General features: G+C 36.5%; 1 long non-coding RNA gene across 1 annotated transcript; it reads right to left on the reverse strand.

The window, feature by feature from the left end:
• Nucleotides 1-2,479: 2,479 nt before the first annotated feature.
• On the reverse strand, nucleotides 2,480-17,960 carry LOC141409769 (uncharacterized). The gene is made up of 2 exons (XR_012431799.1): nucleotides 15,586-17,960; nucleotides 2,480-5,794 (listed from the first exon to the last, which is right to left on the reverse strand). It is a non-coding gene; the product is annotated as an uncharacterized lncRNA (long non-coding RNA).
• Nucleotides 17,961-18,453: the final 493 nt, after the last annotated feature.

Consider the following 18,453-nt stretch of genomic DNA (forward strand, 5'->3'; position numbering starts at 1 on the left):
ACCTAGATGCCACGTCTTTTTTGTCTATAGGGGAGAGAAGCTGGGATATGTATTCTTGATTTTGTGTTTTGAGAGTTAGAAGCAAGATCTTCATAGCTTTGAAAATAAATATAGGAGACTAGAAATAATATTGATAATTTTTTGAAGTCAGTGTAATAATTTAAGGACTAAAATATTCTTAATACATTTGAATTATTATTATTTATCATTACTATTACTTTCTACTTTACAACTAAAACCAGTTTTTACCCCACCTGTGGGAATTTCAGAGCTCAAAGAACAAACATGTATTGGGCAATTAATTCATGTCAGGCATTACACTAGGAATTAGACATACATCTTTTTGCTTAGCACAGCGCTCAGATTGATCTTGGCCTTGCAAAATATTGACAGAAAAACTAGAATATATTTTAATTTCTTTAGGTCTCCACAAAGTAACTTCTAGCTTAGTATGAAGGAAATTCCCAGAACATGAACCACATCCATCTTGAAACCAAAAAGCAAATGCTGATGAATTCTGAATTTCCAGCTGCCTGGGACTCACTTATTGAACTCCATTACCAGGGTTAAATGAAACCATGTTGAAGCCTGAGGTAAAAAGAAAAAAATTAGAAGTGAGACTCTACATACACCGAACAAAATATCCTCTTATATTTTGAACCTAGTGGGAAAGTTAACAAAAGTTCTACAATTAAAACAGTTTACACACCATTGTCAGCCTTCATAGATCCTCCTGGCAGAGGCCAAGAGGGTTGCGCTGGCTGAGAAATGTGAGCTGATTGGAAACAACTGTTTCTGTTGCACAATAACGGAGGACTGTCAGGCAAACAAACAACAAGATGTCTTTATTTACACTTTTGTTAGTTTTTTAATCATGAATTTTTGCATTAATTTTGATTTTTTAAAATATTATATTAAAACATTATTTTCATTTCTTAGTTTTTTGGTGCCTTCTTAAATTTTTCTCTGAGGTAGTGATGCTAATCACAGCTCAGCCTTATTCATTATTATAATTTATCTAACGTTGACTTCAGTTTCAAAACTTCTTTCTCATCCAGCCTGTTCATTGAACCAAGACTGGTTCTTGAGGCAGAGTCGGGTGATTAAAAAGTCAGACAATGAATGGAAAAGAAACTTAAAAGATGAACACTGTCACGCCTGTAATCCCAGCACTTTGGGAGGCCGAGGCGGATGAATCACCTGAGGTCAGGAGTTCAAGACCAGTCTGGCCAACATGGTGAAACCTGCATCTCTACTAAAAATACAAAAATTATCCTGGCGTGGTAGTGGGCATTTGTAATCCCAACTACTTGGAGGCTGAGGCAGGAGAATCGCTTGAACTCAGGAGGCAGAGGTTGCAGTGAGCCGAGATCATGCCACTGCACTCTAGCCTGGGTGACAAGAACAAAACTCCATCTCAAAAAAAAAAAAAGAGATGAACACTGATAATGCAAAAAGTTTTTTTAAAAACCTACAATGTACTAAATACTTAAGAGTTAACTGCATTTTCTTTGCAATTATTTATTGGTGGCATTTTGAATTGTTTAATCTTATTTTAAGAGGTTGCTGTTAGTGATGCTGTAACTCTTTCATATTTTCAGAAAGACTTTTATAACCATTATTTTGTTTAAAGCCTACTTGAGTATATTGAATCCCTACTGTAGATTTAAAGGAAATAATTTTATTTAATTGAGTCATTAAAAATGACAACAGTAATAGATTTTTTAATAAATGTTTTTCATTCTACCTTCAGAGTTCACTGAGTGATACAGAGACCCTGGTTAACCTCACTTCTAGATTGTGCCAAGTGGAACTTGTCACATCTTAAGTGACTGACTGAACACATTTTACTCAACTAAGTGACCTGGATCAATTATGCAGAGATATAGTAAAGTTTGCCTTTCAGTGAATGTTTCCTTTTTTAAAAAAAGTTCAATGTTTATTATATATACATACTAGTCTCAAAGACAGAAAACCACCTTTTTTCAGCATATTTGGTCTAAATCTCAGAGTGAAGGAACTACCCATAATAAACTAACTGGCTGAATGAATTCCTGTCAGCCCCTTTAGAGGGCAGAGCAAACATTTGGGGTTGCAAAAAGTATGACCTGGGTACATCTGCACATGGATAAGTGAGCTCAGAAAGCTCATGTCATGTATTTATGTGCTACGGCTGATTAAAAAAAAATCTTAGAATTATAATTTGGGTCTGATTTGTTAGACACTATTAAAGGGTTCTAATACTGTTTTTTAATCAACAGCTTGTATTCTCGAGTTTCTAAATTTCCTTTTGTACGCCAAGTACCATTGCATTTATATAGCACATCTTGCTATTATTTATTGAGGCAAATTATTGTTTTATTTTGTCCCAGTCAGATGTCTTGTACACAGTTAACTCTGTCCTTCATCTCAGTAATGAATTTTTAATTTAATCCTTTACATTTATTAATAGCTTTCCCCCATTTTTTTCCCCTTTCTCTTTCCAAGGAGAGTACACCCCCTCTTTACCTTAACTCGTAGTGAAACACTTTTAATTCTGGCCATCCAAAAAAAAGAAAACATTTCAGGAATGTCTCTATAACTTTTTGTTTCCTGATAAACTAACTCATCACTAGCTTTAGAGTCAGATCTTGTTTGAACCCAACTCCAACACTGACAAGCCAAGTGACCCTATCCTAGACAAATAACATTACCTCCCTGACCTCCTTTCTCATCAGCTTTATGTGAATGGTAGTGCCTATCTCAAAGCCAAATTGTAGGGATTACAGCAATAACTTATTTAATGTGCCTAGTACTTCTTACCAGCAATTTCAAATGGTTCAACTTAATTGTAAGGGTTCAGCAGATCCTGGCTTCTGTGTTTTCCCTGGAAAGAGTCTGGCTGGGCAGGGACTTCCAGGGCTTTTGGCTTATCTGAGATGAAATACAGCTTAACTCATGCAAAGCTCAAAAAAAAATAAGGTGAGCACCTAAGTATAAGATGTTTACCTTGATGGCCAACTAAGATGGTTGATTCTTTTTGCCTTTACTACAGGCTTTCATTAGTTTTGACAGATAGTCAACCAAAAGCTGGCTCTGCCCTATCTTTTACAGAACTTTTTAGAAGAAGAGAAAATTCTTTTCTTTTCTTTTCTTTAGTCATTTTCCAGTTCTGCATGGGTTGTATTGCTAAAGTACACAGAAACTTTTTTTCCTTTTTCCCTTTAGGAAAGCCCAAGATGGAATCTTAATTTCTTAAACACTAAGTGTTTTGTTAAATTCCTATCATAAGTTTTCATGACCCATGATAAGAAAAGACACTTCAGAAAAGACTGCAGAGACCACAGGATGCTACTGCTTACAGATGACACTGTTTCTGAAAGGCAAATAAATAAAGTTAAATTGCTAACTTCAACATAGCCTTGGTTTGTATCTCAAACAACAAAGATATCTGAAACAGTTTTATTTTTTATTCCAACTTCCAGAGGCTTTTTTTGCTTTCTTTGACAGACTTGAACTTCCTTTTCTTTTACTCATTTCCAGTAGGACAAATCCTCATTCTATTACTACAACCTTTTAGTTCCCTGCCTTAGGGCAAAGCTCCGTTTGACATTAATGGAAGCTCCAAGCCTGGCCCAGAAATGTGGGGACAAGACACAAAGATGAAATCATGAATGAGGCCATGAAAGTTGATATTCATAAACTCAAAGGTACTTTCAGGATGTTCAAATAAAGAAATAAAAATACATCAACATTTCAGCAAAACATTTGTTATTCCTGCAAGCTTTATTATTAATTTATTTAGAAAGACGGTTGGCAGAGATGCAGGGAAAAAGACTCTAGAAACTTGCACTAGGACTACAGATCCATTCCTGTTTTTCTCTCAAGCACTTAGCCTAATACTTCTCACATGTTTTCTTTTCACACAGTTTTCAGTCATTCCTCATCAGGTTTCACCACTGTGTATATCATATTTTCATCAACCCAAAACATTATTGTGACACTCTGAAAACACTTTTTGAATCAAAGAGAAACTGGCACAGCTTACTAATGAAACTAGTAAGTTACATCAACTCTCATAAATATATTTAGTCACAAGTAATCTGTTGGTTAAATCCTTGTTCTTCTTATAACTCAGGAGTGATAGTTAATTTTTTAATTATCGAAGTTTTGTGCTCACATTGATTATATTTAATTTAAACCTTAAATGGAATAGATTTGGAGAAATTATTATGATTCCTCTTCAACATCTCAAATAAAAATTATTCTGGCCATGTGCTGTGACTCATGCCTGTAATCCCAGCACTTTGGGAGGCCAAGGCGGGTGGATCATTTGAGGTCAGGAGTTCGAGACGAGCCTGGCTAACATGGTGAAACCCTGTCTCTACCAAAACTACAAAAAAAAATTAGCCAGGCATGGTAGTGGGCACTCCTAATCCCAGCTACTGAGGAGGCTCAGGCAAGAGAATCACTGGAGTCTGGAGAGGGAGGTTGCAGTGAGCCAAGATTGTGCCACTGCAGCCCAGCCTGGTCAACACAGCAAGACTCCATCTCAAAAAAAAAAAAAAATTTTTTTTCTTTGGTCTTTGGAGGCAATTTCTACCGACCTAAAATGTTAATAGGAATAGATACCTCTGGTTGACATGGAGTACTTTTTTTTTCCTTTCCTTTATACTGTATTTCATTTTTTCCTCTGTACTTTTCAAACTTTCTACAAAACTGGTAATAAGTTAAAAAGATTTTAATCAAATAAGGTATAAACTAACTTTGTGTGTGTGTGTGATGGAATCTTGCTCTGTCGCCTAGGCTGGAGTGCAGTGGCCCAATCGCGGCTCACTGCAACCTCTACCTCAGGGTTCAAGCAATTCTCCTGCCTCAGCTTCCTGAGTAGCTGGGATTACAGGTGCCCACCACTACACCCAGCTAATTTTTATATTTTTTGTAGAGATGGAGTTTCACCATGTTGGCCAGGCCTATCTTTAGGTATATAAACAAGTGACTTCAGGTGATCCGCCTACTTTGGCCTCCCAAAGTGCTGGGATTATGGGCGTCAGCTACCGTGCCAGGTCTAACCCATGTTTCTTTTAGGACAAAGTTTCTCACAGTTCTGTGGAAGAAGTATGTTTTGAACAAGATTCTGAATGGAGGTAATGCTGTGACTTGGCAGAGATGAGAGGAGAGAAGCAATGCTCAGAGAACAATGACAGAGAAGGGTTATTTCACAGGAAGCATCATTTTTGTGGCCAACTTTGAAGCACATTAGAAAGAGTTCAGAACTTATGGAAGATTGTATTCACTGTAATTTTCACAGCAAGGACACTGCAAGGTCACACTTGTGTGTTATAATTATGTCCTATAGCAATGTTTGCATAAACTAGATTCTGCTAATATATTTTCTTTGATTACTAGTTACTGCTCTGTCTAGTTCACCAGATTTTGAACATTTTTGTTGAAAACTCACATATGAAATTTATTTTATATAAGGCAACCCAATATACATAAGCATGCACACAAACACATTCACATCATATTCCTAGACCTATACCAATACCTATATCCATATCAATACCCATATTTTTAGGTATATAAAAATGTTGTTTATAAAAATGTTGTGCTGCAATATTTACCTTTACAACATGAATACATTCCTGTTCTATTCTACTCTATCCTTCTCTATTCTATTCTATCTTCCTCTATTCAGTTATTTCCATTCCACTGTACTCCACTTTAAATGAAATAGTGACTGTGACCTACTAAGGCCCAACACTTGAAAAATGCTGGTTTAGCAAATGCTTGGGTGACCAAGTCCTTCTGCCTGAAAACAAAAGCATGGCAAATATTATAATATTTTGTTATTATAATATATTGTTGCAACAGTCCCAGCTTAATACAAAAAAAAAAAAAAAGCCCAGGCCTGTGGAAGTATAAAAGATGAAATAATATTCTATAATTAGAATCACCAGGGCTTGTCTTGTGACCTTTTGGTGAGGGCAAGAGAGAACTGAAAATGACTCGTGTTATGTACCTAAAGGATCTGAAGCCAGTGACTTTGTGGGGAGTATTGGAAACATTAGAAAAGGGTAATGGTTTGAGGGTATTATTTCAGACATAAATTTTTGTCCATTTATGTAGTTCAAAATGATCAAACTCTCAATATGTCTTTTTCCCTGTCTTTTAAAAAATAACTTATTTTCTATTAATTCATAAGCATTACACAGTGAGTTATTTTTATTTATATGTCTTTCTTTATTTGCCACAGTACAGAATATGATGTTCTACAAGAACATGGATGACAGACATGTTAAAAAACAGTTTGTTTACTGAAACATTCTTCTTTTTTTTTTAGATGGAGTCTTGCTCTGTCGCCAGGCTGCAGTGCTGTGGTGTGATCTCGGCTCACTGCAACCTCCAACTCCCTGGTTCAAGCAATTCTCCTACCTTAGCCTCCTGAGTAGCTGGGATTACAGGCATGTGCCACCACGCTCAGCTAATTTTTGTAGTTTTAGTAGAGACAAAGTTTCACCATATTGGCCAGGATGGTCTCAATCTCCTGACCTCGTGATCCACCTGCCTTGGCCTCCCAAAGTGCTGGGATTACAGGCGTGAACCACCGCACCTGGCCTGAAACATTCTTCTTAAGAAGTTGCATGTGTGCAATTCTCTCCTTCTCTTTATTTGTCAGCACTTAGTACAATTGAGAGGCCTCTTCTATTTGCAAGAGATAAGAGTTTGGCCTAAGACAGAACTTAGTTTAAATTCCGGCTCCTGACACTTAACAGCCTTGGAATCTTGGAAAAGAGTGTAGTGTCTCAATTAGTCAGAATGTTTTCAGTGGCAAGTAACAGAATCTCAAATCAACCACTATTTCTTTTTAAGTGGAGTACAATGGAATGGAAATAACTGAATAGAGAAAGATAGAATAGAATAGAGAAGGATAGAGTGGAATAGAACAGGAGTGTATTCTAGGTTGCAAGGGTAAATATTGGGCAAAAAGGGAAATCTAAATCTAACATGACTGTGTCATTATCTTGCAAATAATGATTCCAGGCATCTATGACTCTTTCTTTCAGAACTTTCTTTCTCTGTTAGCTTTATTCTCAATCTCACTATAAGTCTCTTTGTGTTAGCAAAAAAAGGTCTCTAACAGCTCCAAACTTGTATTCTACAGTTTAAGAATTCCAAGGGCAAGAGGACTACATTCCTAATTGTTTCAGAAAAATGCTCTGGGACTAATGCTGACTGGTTATAATTCATCTTAATTGAGTCATATGCCCATCTCTGAACCAATTGCTATAACAAAGAAGATGCATTGCCTTCATTTGCTAAGAATGGGTCGTGAACCCACCCCTACAACCTGGAGAGGATCCATCCATCTGAACTACATGGGTGGAGAGTCAGGGTTCTCCAAAGGAAACTTAGAAAACACAAGGAGAATAAGAGGCAAAAAATAATAGCTAGCCACTTCATCTCATAAAGCTTTAGTTTCTTTATATCTAAAATGCAGATGAATTTTAGATAAAGTTGTTCTGAAGATTAGAAATAGGGAGAAGATAAAAAACCTGGCAAAAGAGTAGTTACTCAATGAGACAGCAAATGAAAATAATAAAGCAAACAGAGTAAAATGGTAACAACAGGGGAATCTAGGTTAAAGGATGCATTAGTTTTCCTTTTGCTATTTTTATTTTTTAAAGTGTGAAATTGTTTCCATATAAAATATATTTTTCCATATAAAAAAAGAGCATCTCTGACTTCTGGTTTCCTGTTCTGCATGTAAAGACTTTGGAAGCAGTGGCTGTGTCCTAACAGCAAGTAAAAAAAAAAAAATTGAACAAACTGAAAAAGCAACAACTCTTCTTGAATCTCAAAGAAAGAGGAGGACATGAGGCAAACCACTGCCCTCAAAAGTGGAGAGACAGGTGGACACAGGGAGTGCCAGAGAAGATGTGTAAGCTGAGATGTCAGGAAGCAGCATCAGGGAAGGAAAACATAAACCACAGTGGACAAATTGATGGAGGCTCATTGTGGACACTTCTGAGAGAGAAAAACTCCAGGAGCACCCAGTCATAGGGAGGCTCCCACAATACTGTGAGATTTATGTTCAGCAGATCAAGCAAGTTACCACAGTAAATGCTGGGGGGGGAAATCTCACATTTCTGGCAGGTGAGTGGGAAAAGGAACCATTTTGAAATAAATTAGAGCATTTTGTTCTTAACGAGACCCTAAGGAGAAACTAATTAACAAAAGTCTAACCTTCTGGGGCATTATCAGAGCCTAACTAACCTGGAGAAGGGAAATATCCAAATCCACTCAGCTCTAGCCTTTCACATAGGAGAAGGGAAATACCTAACTCTGCATCCTCTAGCTTTCCATATTGAGGAAAGGAAAACACCCAACTCCAGCCTCCTCTATCCATACTGTTCCACTTAAGTGAGGGGACTGGAAGGCACTGTGAAGTAACAGCCCAGAGGCACAGCCTCAATAAAAGATGTGAGACTGAATCATAGGACTACAGAGCACTTCTTCTCCCCTCACACCTTATCACCACATGACTAAGGCCTACTTACCGAATTACTTTTTACCCAGTAAATCATGTCTTCCTCTAAACAAAAAATTACAAGTTATACTGTAAGGCAGAAAAACAGTTTGAAGAGGCTGAATAAGCATCTGAACCAACCACATATGGTGGGAATGTTGGAATTAAGCCAAGGATTTTTTTTAACCATAATTAATATGATAATGGCTTTCATGGAAAAAGTAGACAGCATGCAAAAAGAGGTCAATTATATAAGCAGAGAGATGGAAATTCTAGGAGTGAATCAATCAGAAATACTAGACATCAAAAATGCATCCACAGAAATAAAGTATGCCTTTAATGGGTTCATCAGCAAACTGGACAAGGCTGAGGAAAGACTCTCTTAGCCTGAGGATATGACCATAGAAACTTCCAAAATTGAAAAGCAAAGTGAAAAAAGAAAAAAAGTAGTACAGAATATCTAATCTCTGTGGGACAATTACAAAGCATGTCATCTATTCAAACTGAGGAATACCAGGAGAAGAAAGAGAGAAGCAGAACAAATATTTGAAACAACAATGACTAAAACTTTCCAAAGATTAATGTCAGACACCAAGTTATAAAATTAGGAAGCTCAGAGAACATTAAACAGGTTAAATGCCCAAAAAACAACAACTAGGCCTACTATATTCCAATTATAGAAAATGGAAGATAAAAACTTCTGAAAGAAGCCAGGGGAGAGGGAAGGGGCAATAGGGAGGGGTCAGGGAATCTTACCTATAAAGCAGGGATCCTCAGCCCTGGGCCAGAGACCTGTACTGATCTGCGGCCTGGACTGCGCAGCAGCAGGTGAGCAGCAGCAATGCAACATTACCACCTGAGCTCCGCCTTCCGTCAGATCAGCTGCAGCATTAGATTCTTATAGGAGCACGAATGCTATTGTGAACTGCCCATGCAAGGGATCTAGGTTGCATGCTCCTTATGAGAATCTAATTAATGCCTGATGATCTGAGGTGGAACAGTTTCATCCCAAAACCAATCCCACCCCCTGACCCCATCTGTGGAAAAATTGTCTTCCATCAAACTGGTCCCTGATGTCAAAAAGGTTGGGGATTGCTGCTTAGAAGAGCAAATTATATTTAACTTCTCAGAAACTATGCAAGCAAGAATAAAGTGGAATCAAATCTATACAGTATTGAGAGAAAAAAAAACAAAACAAAACACTAATCTAGAATCTTGTACCCTGTGAAATTATTCTTCAAAAAAGAAGAAGAAATAAAGATTTTCTTAGACAAATAAAAATTGAGAAAATTTGTTGCCAGTAAGCCTGCCTTGCAATAAATGTTAAAAGAAGATCGTCAGAAAGAAGGAAAGTGACCTAGGTCAGAAACTCGCATCTACGCGAAGAAAATAAAACTAACAAAGACAAGATAAGTGAAAGTAAGAAAAAAACTTCTCTGATTGTTGATTGATCTAACAGATAATAATTTGTTCAAATAACAACAGTAACAATGTTTTTGATTATATATGCTTATGTATGATTATATATGAGTGAAATGAATGACAGCAATGATACAAAGAATGTGCTGAAGAAATTCAAATTATTTTTTAAGTTATTCACACTATCTCTGAAATGCTATGGCATAATTTAAAAGTGGATTTGGATTAGGTGTAAATGTTTATTGCAAACATTAGGAAAACCTTTTTTAAAAAATCAAAAAGAAAAGCAACAAATAAGCTAAGAAGGGAAAGAAAATGGATCTGTAAAATAATCAATTAAAACCACAAAAAGCAGAAGTAATGGGAGATAAAAATAGAAACAAAGAACAGAGGGGACAGGCATGCTTGTAATACCAGTGCTTCTGGAGGCCAAGGCAAGAGGATTACTTGAGGTCAGGAGTCTGAGACCAGCCTGTGCAATATCTCTACAAAAAAATAAATAAATAAAATAAAAAACTTAAATTAGCTCAGCATGGTGGCACGTGCCTGTAGTCCTAGCTACTCAGGAGGCTGAGGCAGGAGGATCTCTTGAGCCCAGGAGTTTGAGGACACAGAGAGCTGTGATCATACTACTACACTTCACACTTGGTGACAGAGTGAGACATCTGAAGAAGAAAAGAAAAAAAAGAAGATCTTGGGGAGAGCCCAGGAAGATAGCCTAATAGGAACAGCTCCAGTTTGTAGCTCCCAGTGAGATTCATGCAGAAGGCAGTGATTTCTGCATTTCCAATTGAGGTACCTGGTTCACCTCATTGGGACTGGTTGGACAGTGGGTGCAGCCCACAGAAGGAGAGCCAAAGTAGGGTAGGGCATCGCCTCACCTGGGAAGTGCAAGGGGTTGGGGGACCAATATTCAACATTGTTAAAGAAAAGAATTTTCAACCCAGAATTTCATATCCAGCCAAACTAAGCTTCATAAGTGAAGGAGAAATAAAATCCTTAACAGACAAGCAAATGATGAGAGATTTTGTCACCACCAGGCCTGCCTTACAAGAGCTCTTGAAGGAAGCATTAAACGTGGAAAGGAACAACCAGTACCAGCCACTGCAAAAACATGTCAGATTGTAAAGGCCATCGACACTATAAAGAAACTGCATTAACTAATGGGCAAAATAACCAGATAGCATCATCATGACAGGATCAAAATCACACATAACAATATTAACCTTAAATGTAACTGGGCTAAATGCCCCAGTTAAAAGACACAGACTGGCAAACCGGATAAAGAGTCAAGATCCATCAATGTGCTGTTTTCAGGAGACCCATCTCACATGCAAAGACACACATAGGCTCAAAATAAAGGGATGGAGGAAGATTACCAGGCAAACGGAAAACAAAACAAAACAAACAAACAAACAAACAAAAAACGGCAGGAGTTGCAATCCTAATCTCTGATAAAACAGACTTTAAACCAACAAAGGTCAAAAGAGACAAAGGCGGCCATTACATATTGGTAAAGGGATCAATGCAACAAGAATAGCTAAGTATCCTAAATATATATGCACCCAATACAGGAGCACCCAGATTCATAAAGCAAGTTTTTAGAGACCTACAAGGAGACTTAGACTCCCACATGATAATAGTGGGAGACTTTAACATCCTACTGTCAATATTAGACAGATCAAAGAGACAGAAAATTAACAAGAATATCCAGGACTTAATTCAGCTCTGGACCAAGTGGATCTAAGAGACATCTACAGAACTCTCCACCCCAAGTCAACAGAATATACATTCTTCTCAGCATTATATTGCATTTATTCTAAAATTGACCACATAATTGGAGTAAAACACTCCTTAGCAAATGTAAAAGAACAGAAATCACAATAAACTGTCTCTCAGACCACAGTGCAATCAAATCAGAGCTCAGGATTAAGAAACACTAAAAACCACAGAACTACAAGGAAACTGAACAATTTGCTCCTGAATGACTACTGGGTAAATAACGAAATGAAGACAGAAATAAAGATGTTCTTTGAAACCAATGAGAACAAAGATACAACATACCAGAATCTCTGGGACACATTTAAAGTAGTGTGGTGTGTAGAGGGAAATTTATAGCACTAAATGCCCACAAGAGAAAGCAGGAAAGATCTAAAAGTGACACGTAACATCACAATGAAAAGAACTGAAGAAGCAAGAGCAAACAAATTCAAAATCTAGCAGAAGACAGAAAATAACTAAAATCAGAGCCAAAATGAAGGCACAAAAACCCCTTCAAAAAATCAATAAATCCAGGAGCTGTTTTTTTGAAAAGATCGACAAAATAGATAGACGAATAAAGAAGAAAAGAGAGAAGAATCAAATAGATGCAATAAAAAATGATAAAGGGCGTATCACCGCCAATCCCAGAGAAACACAAACTACCATCAGAGAATACTATAAACACCTCTACGGAAATGAGCTAGAAAATCTAGAAGAAATGGATAAATTCATGGACACATACAGCCTCCAAAGACTAAACCAGGAAGAAGTCGAATCTCTGAATAGAACAATAACAGGTTCTGAAATTGAGGCAGTAATTAATAGCATACCAACCAAAAAAGTCCAGGACCAGATGGATTCACAGTCGAATTCTACCAGAGGTACAAAGAGGAATTGGTACCATTCCTTCTGAAACTATTCCAAATAATAGAAAAAGTGGGAATCCTCCCTAACTCATTTTATGAGGCCAGCATTATCCTGATACCAAAACCTGGCAAAGACACAACAACAAAATAGAAAATTTTAGGCCAACATCCCTGATGAATATTGATGTGAAAATTCTAAATAAAATACTGGCAAACGGAATCCAGCAGCACATCAAAAAGCTTATCCACCATGATCAAGTCAGCTTCACCCATGGGATGCAAGGCTCGTTCAACATACACAAATCAATAAACATAATCCATCACATAAACAGAACCAATGACAAAAACCACACGCTTATCTCAATAGATGCAGAAAAGGCTTCCAGCTTGATTCCATTCTCCCCATCACTTTCAGGTATACCAACAACCCTTCATGCTAAAAACTCTCAATAAACTAGGTATTGATGGAATGTATTTCAAAATAATAAGAACTATTTATGACAAAATCACAGTCAATATCATACTGAATGGGCAAAAACTGGAAGCATTCCCTTTGAAAACTGGCACAAAATAAGGATGCCCTCTCTTACCACTCCTATTCAACATAGTATTGGAAGCTCTGGCCAGGGCAATCAGGCAAGAGAAAGATATAAAGCGTATTCAATTAGGAAAAGAGGAAGTCAAATTGTCTCTGTTTGCAGATGACATGATTGTATATTTAGGAAACCTCATCATCTCAGCCCAAAATCTCTTTAAGCTGATAAGCAACTTCAGCAAAGTCTCAGGATACAAAATCAATGTGCAAAAATCACAAGCATTCTTATACACCAATAACAGACAGAGAGCCAAATCATGAATAAACCCTCATTCACAATTGCTACAAAGAGAATAAAATACCTAGGAATACAACTTACAAGGGATGAGAAGGACTTCTTCATGGAGAACTACAAACCACTACTCAAGGAAATAAAAGAGGAAGCAAACAAATGGAAGAATATTTCATGCTCATGGACAGGAAGAATCAATATCATGAAAATGACCATACTGCCCAAAGTAATTTAGAGATTCAATGCTATCCCCATCAAGCTACCAATGACTTTCTTCACAGAATTGGAAAAAACTACTTTTAACTTCATATGGAACCAAAAAAGAGCCCGCAGAGCCAAGACAATCCTGGGCAAGAAGAACAAAGCTGGATGCATAACACTACCTGACTTCAAACTATACTACAAGACTACAGTAACCAAAACAGCATGGTACTGGCATGAAAACAGATATATAGACCAATGGAACAGAACAGAGACCTCAGAAATAACACCACACATCTACAACCATCTGATCTTTGACAATCCTGACAAAAACAAGCAATGGGGAAAGAATTCCCTATTTAATAAATGGTGTTGGGAAAACTGGCTAGCCATATGCCGAAAGCTGAAACTGGATCCCTTCCTTACACCTTATACAAAAATTAACTCAAGATGGAATAAAGACTTAAATGTAAGACCTAAAACCATAAAAACCCCAAGAAGAAAACCTAGGCAATAGCATTCAGGATATAGGCATGAGCAAAGACTTCATGACTAAAACACCAAAAGCAATGGCAACAAAAGCCAAAATAGACAAAAGGGATCTAATTAAACTAAAGAGCTTCTGCACAGCAAAAGAAACTACCGTCACAGTGAACAGGCAACCTACCGAATGGGAGAAAATGTTTACAATCTATCCATCTGACAAAGGACTAATATCCAGAATCAGCAAAGAACAAATTTACAAGAAAAAAACAAACAACTGCATCAAAAAATGGACAAAGGATATGAACAGACACTTCTCAAAGGAAGACATTTATGCAACCAAAAAACTTATGAAAAAATGCTCATCATTACTGGTCATTAGAGAAATGCAAATCAAAACCACAATGAGATACCATCTCACACCGGTTAGAATGGCAATCATTAAAAAGTTAGGAAACGACAGATGCTGGAGAGGATGTGAAGAAATAAGAATACTTTTACACTGTTGGTGGGATTTTAAATTAGTTCAACCATTGTGGAAGACAGTATGGTGATTTCTCAAGGATCTAGAACTAGAAATACAATTTGGCCCAGCAATCCTATCACTGGATATACACCCAAAGGATTATAAATCATTCTACTATAAAGACATACACACACATATGTTTATTGCAGCACTGTTCACAATAGCAAAGTTTTGGAACCAACCCAAATGCCCATCAATGATAGACTGAATAAAGAAAATGTGGCACATATGCACCATGGAATACTATGCAGCCATAAAAAAGGAGTTCATGTCCTTTGTGGGGACATGGATGAAACTGGAATCCATCATTCTCAGCAAAGTAACAGAAGAAGAGAAAACCAAACACTGCATGTTCTCACTCATAAGTGGGAGTTGAACAATGAGAACAAAAGGACACAGGAAGGGGAGCATTACACACCGGGGCCTGTCAGGAGGTGGGGGGCTGGGAGAGGGATTTCAATAGGAGAAATATCTAATGTAAATGAAGAGTTGATGGGTGTAGCAAATCAACATGGCACACGAATACCCATGTAACAAACCTGTGCTTTCGGCACATGTGCCCCACAACTGAAAGTATAATAAAAAATAAAGAAATAAAGAAAAGAAAAAAAGAAAAGAAAAGAAAGCTTTGAAGGGAAAACAGTACAAATATGGTAGATGTTAATCCAACCATCAGTAATCATTTTGAACATCAATAGTTTAAATGTACCATATAAGACAGAGACTGTCTGAGTAGATTTAAAAAAAACCAAACTATGTATTGTCTGAAAGAAGCCCCTTTTAAGTATAAAGGCACATATAGTTTAGAATTAAATGAATAGAGAAAAATATGGCATGTTAACACTAATCAGAAGAAAATGGAATAGTTATATTAATTTCAGACAAAGATGACTTTAAAGCAAGGAAAGTTATCAGGGATATAGAAGAGCATTACATAATGATAAGGGGGTCAATTCTAATAATATATAACAATTCTTCATGTATACTTACCTAACGACAGTGTCAGAACAGGTGGGGCAAATACTGATAGCACTGCAAAGGAGAAATAGATGAATTCATCATTATAGCTGGAGACTTCAACATCTCTTTTTCAGAAATGGACACATCCAGCAAGCATAACATTAGTAAGGACCTAGTTGAAGTAAACAACATCATCAATCAACTGTGTATAACTGGCATCTACAGATTATTTTATCCAGCAACAGCTAATTACAAATTATTCTCAAACTCACATGAAACATGCATAGATACAGACCTTATTCAGGACCATATGTCACATGTTAACAAATTCAAAAGAATATAAATTAGGGAGTGTCTGCTTTCAAACCAAATGAAATTAAACTAGAAATCAAAAACAAAAAGATAATTGGAAACACCAAATCACAAAATGCACACAGATTAAGCCACATGCTTTTTAAAAAAGAAAATAGAGGATCTCATTCTGTCACCCAGACTGAAGTTCAGTGGCATGATCATAGCTTACTGCATCCTCAAACTCCTGGGCTCAAGTAATCCTCCCGCTTCAGCCTCCTGAGTAGCTAGGACTACAGGCACACACCACCGTACACGGCTGATTTTTTTTATAACTTTTATAGAGACAGGATCTTGCTGTTTTGCCCAGGCTGGTCAGCAACATGCTTTTAAATAACATGGGGGTCAAACAAGAAATCTCAAGAGAAATTTTAAAATATAAAATTTGTGAAATGCAGCAAAAGCAGTACTTAGAGGAAAATTTATAGTATTAAAATGCAAACATCAGTAAAAAGAAAATCTAAAATCAATATTCTAAGTTCCTATCTCAGAAAACTAGATAAAGAAGAGCAAATTAAATCCAAAGTCATCTGTAGGAAAAAAAATAAACATTAGAGCAAAAACCAAGTTAATAAAATTGAAAATAAGACATCAATAGAGAAAAATCAATAAAATCAAAAGCTGGTTCTTTGAAAAGCTCAATACAATTAATTAGCCTTTAGCCAGGTAAACTAGGAAAAAAGAGAACAGAAACTAATAATATCAGAAAAGAAAGACGTGATATCATTATAGAGCCTATAAACATTAAAGGGATAATAAAGGAATATTGCAAACAACACTACACACACACATGCGATAATCTAGATAAAATGGAACAATTTCTGGAAGAACACAATTTGCCAAAACTCACAGAAAAAGAAATAAACAATTTGAATAGCCCCATATTAAGGAAATTGAATTGATAATACACTTCCAAAACAGAAAGCACCAGGACCAAATAAGTTTACTGATGAATTCTACAAAATATTTAGAAAGAAATGATAGCAATTCTCTATAATTTCTTTCAGAGTAGAGAACCAGAGGGAATATTTCCAAACTCATTTTATGAGACCAATATTACTCTATACCCAACTGGAGAAAGACATTAGAAGAAATAAAAACTACAGATCAATCCATTTTATGACAACAGCTGTAAAAATTCTCAGTAAATCATATAAAACAATGTATATAAAATCCTACACCATGACCAAGTGGTATTTATCCTTGGTATACAAGTTTGGGTCAACATTTGAAAATCAATTCTTGTATTCTATCACATCAACAAGCTAATAAATAAAAACTACATGATCATATCAATAGATGCAAAAAACACATTTGACAAATTTTGACATTCATTCATAATAAAAAGATTTAGTAAACTAGAAATGGAGGGGAACTTCCTCAACTTGAGAGAGAATATATACAAAAACCCTACAGCTAACCAACAGTTAGCATGATACCTATTGGTGAGAAACATAAAACTTCCCCAGTAATTTCAAGAACAAGGCAAGGATGTCTCTTCTCATCACATTTTATCGACATTGTACTGGAAGTCTAGCTAATACAAGACAGAAAAAGGAAAGGAAATAATAAGTATACAAGTTAAGAAGGAAGAAATGTAACTCTTTATGTAAAGGCAATATGATTATCTCAAAGAATTGATTTAAAACAAACAAAAATTACTCCTGGAACTACTAAGCAATTTTAGCAAGGCTCCAGGATACAAAGTTAATGTAAAAAAGTCAATAGCGGTCAGGTATGGTGGCTCACACCTGTAATCCCAGCATTTTGGGAGGCCAAGGTGAGCAGATTGCTTGAGCCTAGGAGTTGGAGACCAGCCTGGTCAACATGGAGAAACCCTGTCTCTACTAAAAAAAAAAAAAAAAAAAAATAGAAAAAGTTGCCAGGTGTGGTGGTGCCTGCTTGTAGCCCCAGCTACTCGAGAGGCTGAGGTGGGAGGATCACCTGAGCCCAAGATGCAGAGGTTGCAGTGAGCTGAGATTGCATCACACCACTGCACTCCAGCCTAGACCATAGAGCAAGACCCTGTATCAAAAAAAAAGAATATATAAATGGTCAATAACTTTTCCATATACCAGCAATGAACAAGGGGAATTTGAAATTAAAAACGCAATAACATTTACATTAGCACACCCCAGAAAGTACTTAAGTATAAATCTTACAAAATATGTACAAGATTTATATGAGGGAACCTACAAAATTCTAATGAAAGCTATCAAAGAAGAACTAAATAAATGGAGAGATATTCCATATTCATGGATAGAAAGTATCAACATTTTCAAGATGTCAGTTCTTCGCAACTTGGTCAATAGATTTGAGATAATTACAATGAAAATCCAAGTTACTTTGTGGATATTGACAAATTGATTCTAAAGTTTATGGGGGGTAGGAATAAAATCTAGAATAGTCAACATGACATTGAAGAAAAGAACAAAGTTAGAGACTGGCACTACCTGACTTTAAAACTTACTACAAAGCTGCAGTAATCAACACACTGTGATATTGATGAAAGAATATACAAATAGATCAATAGAACAGAACAGAGAT

This window comes from Macaca fascicularis, chromosome 2 (assembly GCF_037993035.2).
Source record: "Macaca fascicularis isolate 582-1 chromosome 2, T2T-MFA8v1.1".
Taxonomy (NCBI): Eukaryota; Metazoa; Chordata; class Mammalia; order Primates; family Cercopithecidae; genus Macaca; species Macaca fascicularis.